The sequence below is a fragment of the Montipora foliosa genome, unplaced genomic scaffold, assembly GCF_036669935.1.
Source record: "Montipora foliosa isolate CH-2021 unplaced genomic scaffold, ASM3666993v2 scaffold_221, whole genome shotgun sequence".
Lineage (NCBI taxonomy): Eukaryota > Metazoa > Cnidaria > Anthozoa > Scleractinia > Acroporidae > Montipora > Montipora foliosa.
In genome coordinates, this window is record NW_027179524.1 from 4,150 (window position 1) to 10,990 (window position 6,841).

Below are 6,841 nucleotides of genomic sequence, written 5' to 3' on the forward strand. Positions count from 1 at the left end.
AGTGCAAATCTAGCAATGCTACAAACAACGTCAATTCAGCATTCCTGCTCTTTCCTTCGTCCTTGCCAAATTTAATGGGCGCGTTCGATTGACCGTAGTCCGGAATGGGAATTACATGGATAGAACGTTATAAATCCTCGGTTAATTTTTTACGGAGATTCACATTAAAAAATATCAAAACCACTTGCTAAAATGCCTATTTTAAACAGATTTTTATTATCCGTGTTGCTTCAAAAGCGCCCAGATATGCCGTTTTAAAAATCAGCACTCCACGTATTCTTATTCCGGAAATTGGGTCAATCGAAACGCACCCTAAATGTTTGTATCATGGCCTGTATATTAAAGAAAGGTGTTGAGTAACCTAAAAAAAATCTGAATCATGAACCATAACCTTTCCTATAAACTGTTTCCGCTTTAAAAAAGCTGGATATATAATGTGGGGTTATTTTGTAGGCATAATGATGCTCATTTATCAGATCCGCATAACGTACCAGAACAGGTTTGAAACTATGACATTCGACACTAGTGAACCAGCATGGCATACAGATAGACCACGGCTGAGACAGGGAAAAGTTGGCAGCCAGGTGAGAACAATTTAATAGAATGAGAACCTTTATAAACTACTGTGAGTACGTGGATCTGGGGACATGCTCCCCCGGGGACTTTTGAAAAGTAGGTTGTCTGAGACTGCATTTCGTGAGTTTTGAAGGACAGTATGATATGAAAACAGGTATGCAGCTAAAAAGCGAACTGAAAACCGTGGAAAATTACTCAAAACTTTTTAAACTTCAAAATGTAGAAAATTGGGATTTATTTTGCAGCGCGCAGAGACTACTTTACGTATGTATTTTACAGTTTTAGAGAATAATGTTCACTGTTACAAAGAACCAAAAATAGAAACAAAGTTGAAAATGATCTGGATGTGGCAGGCTGCAGCTGATCAGGGATCTTTCAGTAGTGTGCTACGCTCAAGCCTCCTAAAACAAAACAGTGAATCAGAACAGCATCTGTACCCGCATTCCCTAAGGGCCTGGGATGCCATCGGAAAAATCCGAGAAACTCGTCTAAAATCGAGACCTGAGAGGGTTTAGTCGGAATTGCATAAATGCTTCTGATCTACAAGATGTTAAGCCCGGTATGCCAGGATGACAAACTCGGTTGGGCGAGCGTCTTGAAATAAACCGTTTTGTTGCCCACGGATGAGAGATAATATAACTTTCTTCTTTGTCAGTTTGGGGCGGCATATGGGCCATGCAGTTCACGTCTGAAAAAATGCGGTAAGAATAGGCCTTGAACTGTTGGCCGTCATCAAACGCCTCGTAGAAAAATACCCAGAAGGATCTTGTGTTTGTAACATCGGCACCGGGAATAGAAAGAAAAGATGCAAAAAAGAATGGAAAGATTGGCTCATTGATTGGACTGGAAGGAGGTTCACATGAGTGATTCAAAGCCTTGGAATGCTAAGAATGTTTTATAAGCTGGAGTGAGATACATTGACCATAAAAACATTCCTGTAACACCGCATGGTAAGCAACAGGAGGGACCCACTCCAACAGTGCATCGTACTATGCTCTCATTCTCACTACACTGTAATGTGTTAATTAAAGTAGCTTGCGTAGCAAGCGTTCGTGTGACTTTCCGTATTCTAGCCAGGCCAAAACACTTGGGACTCTCTCTCTCTCCATTTCAAAACCGCCTGTAAGGCTCTTGTTTCTAAGGAAATCCGGCACTTGGTGCCCAGGATACAGAGACTAACAGCTTGGCTTGCGTTTGTTGGCCTTTCTAAAAAGGGTGCTTGATATTGTGGCAGCTGTAAACATTAGGGTTTGGATAAAAATTAGTTTGATTTGAATCAGAAATTCAGACTTTGTGTCCTCTCAAGCTTTCCTGGTTGTGGAGAAGCATGTATAGACTGTTGGCAGTCTCTTTTTTTCAAAGTCCGTGTGAGTGCGAAACAAGGGGGTTGTTTGTTCCAAATGGTTTATGACTAAACATTTATATTGGGTATTACGGTAGTTCATTAATAAATTATCCAAGACAACTTGTTGTTGCGAAATAATAGTGCTTTGTGATTACCTGTATTAGTGACGACATTCAGAAATACCCGGCTTCAATACGTTTTGTCCAATTAAAGCATAATCGTTGACATTAAAGTGCCCCTGTGACCAAAAAATGCAATTTCTTATTTTTCTTTGGATTTCAAATCTATTGTTAACTAAACACTAAGAAAACCGGCAAAGTTTTAAGCCTTAAGTTCAACAAAAGAATACATGTTTCTTTTAACTGGAATTTGCCTTTTTAATGGTCCGCCATTTCTAACTTGAAGGGAGGTGCCTACTAATTCAAAGGTATTTTTGCGTGGTTTTACTGAATATGCGGGGAGAGAGTACGGAAAGAAAAAGGGGAACAAAAAAAGAAGAGAAAAAAGCAGATCTTAACAAGTGGTATTGAAATCAAAAAGAAAAATTGGGGTAACCACGCATTTTTCGAAGATAATTAATCAACACTATTTTGTAAAAAGTGTTAAAATCCAAGGCCATGTATACGCCTTTTTTCCAAAGTTAAGCTTAATTATCTCTGAAAAATGCGTGGTTACCCCGAAATTTTCTTTTTTCATACAAAGGTCAGTACTAAGTTCTGGATTCCTCCGCATATTTTTGAACCGCGCAAAAATACCCCTGCTATTAATAAGCACCACCCATAGGAAATTCCGCAGAACTGTATGCGCAATAACAATAGTAGGGCACCGTCCTTAAGATCTTGAGGACGAGCTGGATCGAAGGAGAAAATGACGTCAAAGGCTCACTAGTATTAAGAATGCAATGCGTCTGTAAGCCGTAGAATTACTATGCAGCTCGGGAGTTTTGGGCTTTCAGAATTTTAAAATCGCGTTTTACATATATAACAGTAGCCGCCATTCACACGCTGAAATTATAAGGTAGTGAGCCGTTGACGTCACTTTTCCCTGGATCCAACCCTCTGAGGTCTAATCGGTCAAAGTTTTGAACGGTGAGTAATGGCGGGAAACGTGAAATCCAAAAACTTCTACTCAAAGGTAAACGGCCTTTGGATTAAAAATCAAAGCTAAAATTTTTCCAGTCAGGTGTTAAGAAAACTTGCAAAATGTGAAGAAAAAAGGAAGTGATTTTTTTATATCACAGGGGCACTTTACGCGTAATGAACTTTTCCAGCGTTCTATTTTTATATATTCTAACAATGAAAAAGGAGTAATAGCTTTTTTTTCCATAACTTCTCATCTCAAATTACTATGTTGTCATTTTCTCTGATATAGGGCCGATGGATGGAGAAGATTCTCGTGGATCAGTTCACAATGGCCTCACCGGAATTTGGAAAAGGTGAGTTTGTGTAGGTCTTTATCATGGGCAATCTGTACCCATCCTCACAATGTGCGGGAAGGAAAAATCAGTGACTTGACCATTATGCAATTTGATCTTTGTTCAAAAGGAAGTGTCGAACCTGGGCAGTGTTTATTGCTATTTGGGAAGAAAAACCTTGGCGCTACCGGGACTCTTAACGACAATTACTCTTGGGCTTTTCAAAAATCTGATTTTAAGACATAATAGTAAAAAGCACGGCATGCCATGGAAAGCAGCTTTAGAATTAATATAGTTTCATTGTATTTTAGTTGTAATCATTTTTAAAAATGACCTTTGCTAATTTAGGATTGTTTTTTTTAGGAGCCTTTTAGGTACAATGGTTTTTAGTTCTTGTATTTGGGGATTCGTTAAGTACCCGTTGTCATCCTGACTAATTCTATGTGGGGAACTTTGGGAATTGAACGAGTGTTGTCACTTTCTTCAGTTTTGCTCTTCTCGGGCGTAGCCAAGTGGAGGTTGTGAAAAACGACAGTGTGGTAGCATCATGCCATGTGTTCTTGTACATCTCTACCCGATGCCAGAGTATCCACTTTTAGTTTGCCACAAAGGGACAGTCCGCCTTGATACCATTGTTCTGATTATTAAATTCTGCTGTACTGGTCACCCCTTAACTCGGACTAATAAATTTTTGGTTTTTTCAGCTTGGTTGTGCTCGAAATGGAAACCGCCTTGGAATGTTTCGTTGATCTGTCACACGTGTTCTTCAAACTAACAATGCATGATGCTCTTGATACTGTTAAAGCACCAGGTATACTGAACCTCTATTTGTATACGCTGATATTTAAAGACAGGCCTTAAACGGAATAGGACTACCATTTCAAAGAAAAAATTAGTACTTGCCAGGAGGAGGAAACGACCACATTATTACAGATGATGGTGACTTGCCCAGTTTGTTGTCAGAGCCGGATGTAGATGTGTAAAATCCCTGTGCCTTAACCACTGGGTCATGCCGTTTTCACATGATGGTGGGCATCATGAATGCTCATATTTTGGCCTTAAAAACCAGGAAAGTTTGACTAGAAAGGGGTTGTAAACTATCCATTCGTAACTGTTAGCCAATCGAAGTCCGATGCTTAATTGATTATGCAATACCCACAATCGTCCTTTGTGGGCTGTCATAGAGAAATGACAGGTCTCGACACCATATAATTGTTTAAAAATATAAAAATTAACGGATTCTTACTCTTCAGCCAAATTTGGTGGAAATATTGGTTAACTAAATTAAAAACGTCTTTTTCAAGTTTGATGTACCAGAACAATATTTTTGCGACTTTTTTTACTTACGGTTATCTTTCTGAAAAGTCCTTGGTTTAATATGCTGAATTGTTTTTTTTTTTACTCTGAAAAATACTATTCTTTAAAATGCGATATTCGTAATCCAAATCTGCTCTAAATAATTAAGTCCAGAAAGTTTAATTAGTTTCTTAGGTCTTTGAGGACCCAGGCCTCACACGCAGGACGTTCTTTGGGATTCGTTACGCGTTCACTCCCCCACAAACGGTCTGCTGAAACGAAAAAACCAACTCCTCCCCCACCAACGTCTGCTGAAAACGAAAAACCACTTCCTCCCCCACAAAGGTCTGCTTGAACGAAAAACAAACTACCGTCGGAAGTGGGGTTTTTTCGCGTGACGAAGCCCTAACGAAACGTCCTTCGGCGGGAGTGCTGAAGAAGACCCAAGTTTTCAACCGAACGCAAATGAGATAAATAACCGGGAGCTCCGCTTTTAGGCTTGGCTAAATCTATATATTATACAGATGGTTTGCGATACAGCTAACAATGCTGTAATGTACAATGGCGTGTGGTGGTGGAACAAAAGGAGAGCTCAATGAGAGATATTGGTTATCGTCTCTCCACCAAACTACGACTTTATGGACATAATGTGAAACCGTCTATTTCTTCCATACGGACAAGAGAGCTGTTTGTTTTTTACAGTTATCTTCAGGTCACTCATCAGCATATGATGTGCACTGTCCCCATGGACGGAATGTTCCTGATGATGTTTTGAGACGGATGGTAACCTTTTTCACTGATTTCAAGTTTTTACTCAGTGGTTGTTCACCTATTTATATGGGGGGGGGGGGGGGGGAAGGGGAGACGGGGTTTAGGGAGACATTTTATCCAAAGTTCTATCCAAAGACAGGTATCCCGTGACTAGGAGGGTACTTCTTCGCCTATAGGTTTGTACGCCAACGTAAGAGTAAAAGAGGTAATTTTTGGAACGACCTTAGTCCGGTATAATGCATAGGAGGGCACATGAAGCCCCTGCAGCACGATTGTATTTATAAGTAAGACTTATGGTTTTTGACGCCAGGAGCAAATAATAACGATCGGTTGTGCTGGTTGCCTGCGCCCTGGGTCCCACGCTACTGTCCAAAAGTAATTTTAGCAATCAAGTTGGAAAAAAAGTGAGGCATCACATTGATTTTGAGTATTAAAAGTGGGAACATAATAGTGGCCCTGTAAAATAAGGGCACATGAAGCTGGTTGACCAACCGTACCTTCCATCTGAAGGAACACACAATTCTCCTTTGACAATAAAACAAAACGTTCCGCCACTTCTTGATACGACTCACATACAATACAGCTGACGCCTGGAAGACAGCAGGTCCCAACTAGCATCCTCCCTTTTCAAGGAGAAACTATTAACGTGTATAAATGTTATTTCTTACAACAAGATAAATGAAAATATTACCGAATACAAAAATAAAAAACTCAACGGAAACGAGGACTGTTAGTGGTGACTCCAATGAGTACTTGTCTTTGTGGTGGGCAAAATCGTCGGCGAAACTACAACGGAGGATTCAGCGGGTCGACACGCCTCAGGCTGTAGTAGACGGCCGGCACAAACAGGAACTGTCCACCTGTGGGCACTAAGGGTTTATTCAATGGCGGGCATGACCTGCTGATATGACAGGTTGCTGATCACAGGCCCAGCAAAATCGCAGCTGGTCTTAATGTGGGTTCGGTGTTGCGTCGAACCTATCCGCGTTTACGTTCTGACAAGGAAAAAGAGAACGAGGCTCCACCTTGTTCAAGACCTCTCCGAAGCTCCAACTTTTCACTTGGTGAATCATTGGATATGCTGTAAACAAATTTCCACAGGAGACCAGCGGCGCTTGCTTTTCTAATTATGGCCGTTTTGTAATTGGCAGTCCAGACCTCGCTGCGCTTGGTCCGTACTGCCACGACCTCGGGCCAATATTCCCTAGTACGGCTGCCGCAAGGGAGGTTAGTAAGTTGTTATTACCTCTGGCTCTGTTTCCCTTTCACAAAATGTGGTCAAGCTCGGGACGCAGGGAAGCTTTAAATTTTTTCATTTTTTCATACTATACGACCGTATAGCGGGGAAGAAGAGTGTTCATATCAAAAAGGCCCGTCTTCTTGTTTGTGTTTGCACTTTTTCTGTTTGGTGATAAAATCGTCCTGCCCACTTGGGTTTC

General features: G+C 40.8%; 1 pseudogene; it reads left to right on the plus strand.

The window, feature by feature from the left end:
* Positions 1-453: 453 nt before the first annotated feature.
* On the plus strand, positions 454-4,146 carry LOC137986520 (dipeptidase 1-like; annotated as a pseudogene).
* The last annotated feature ends 2,695 nt before the right edge of the window (positions 4,147-6,841 follow it).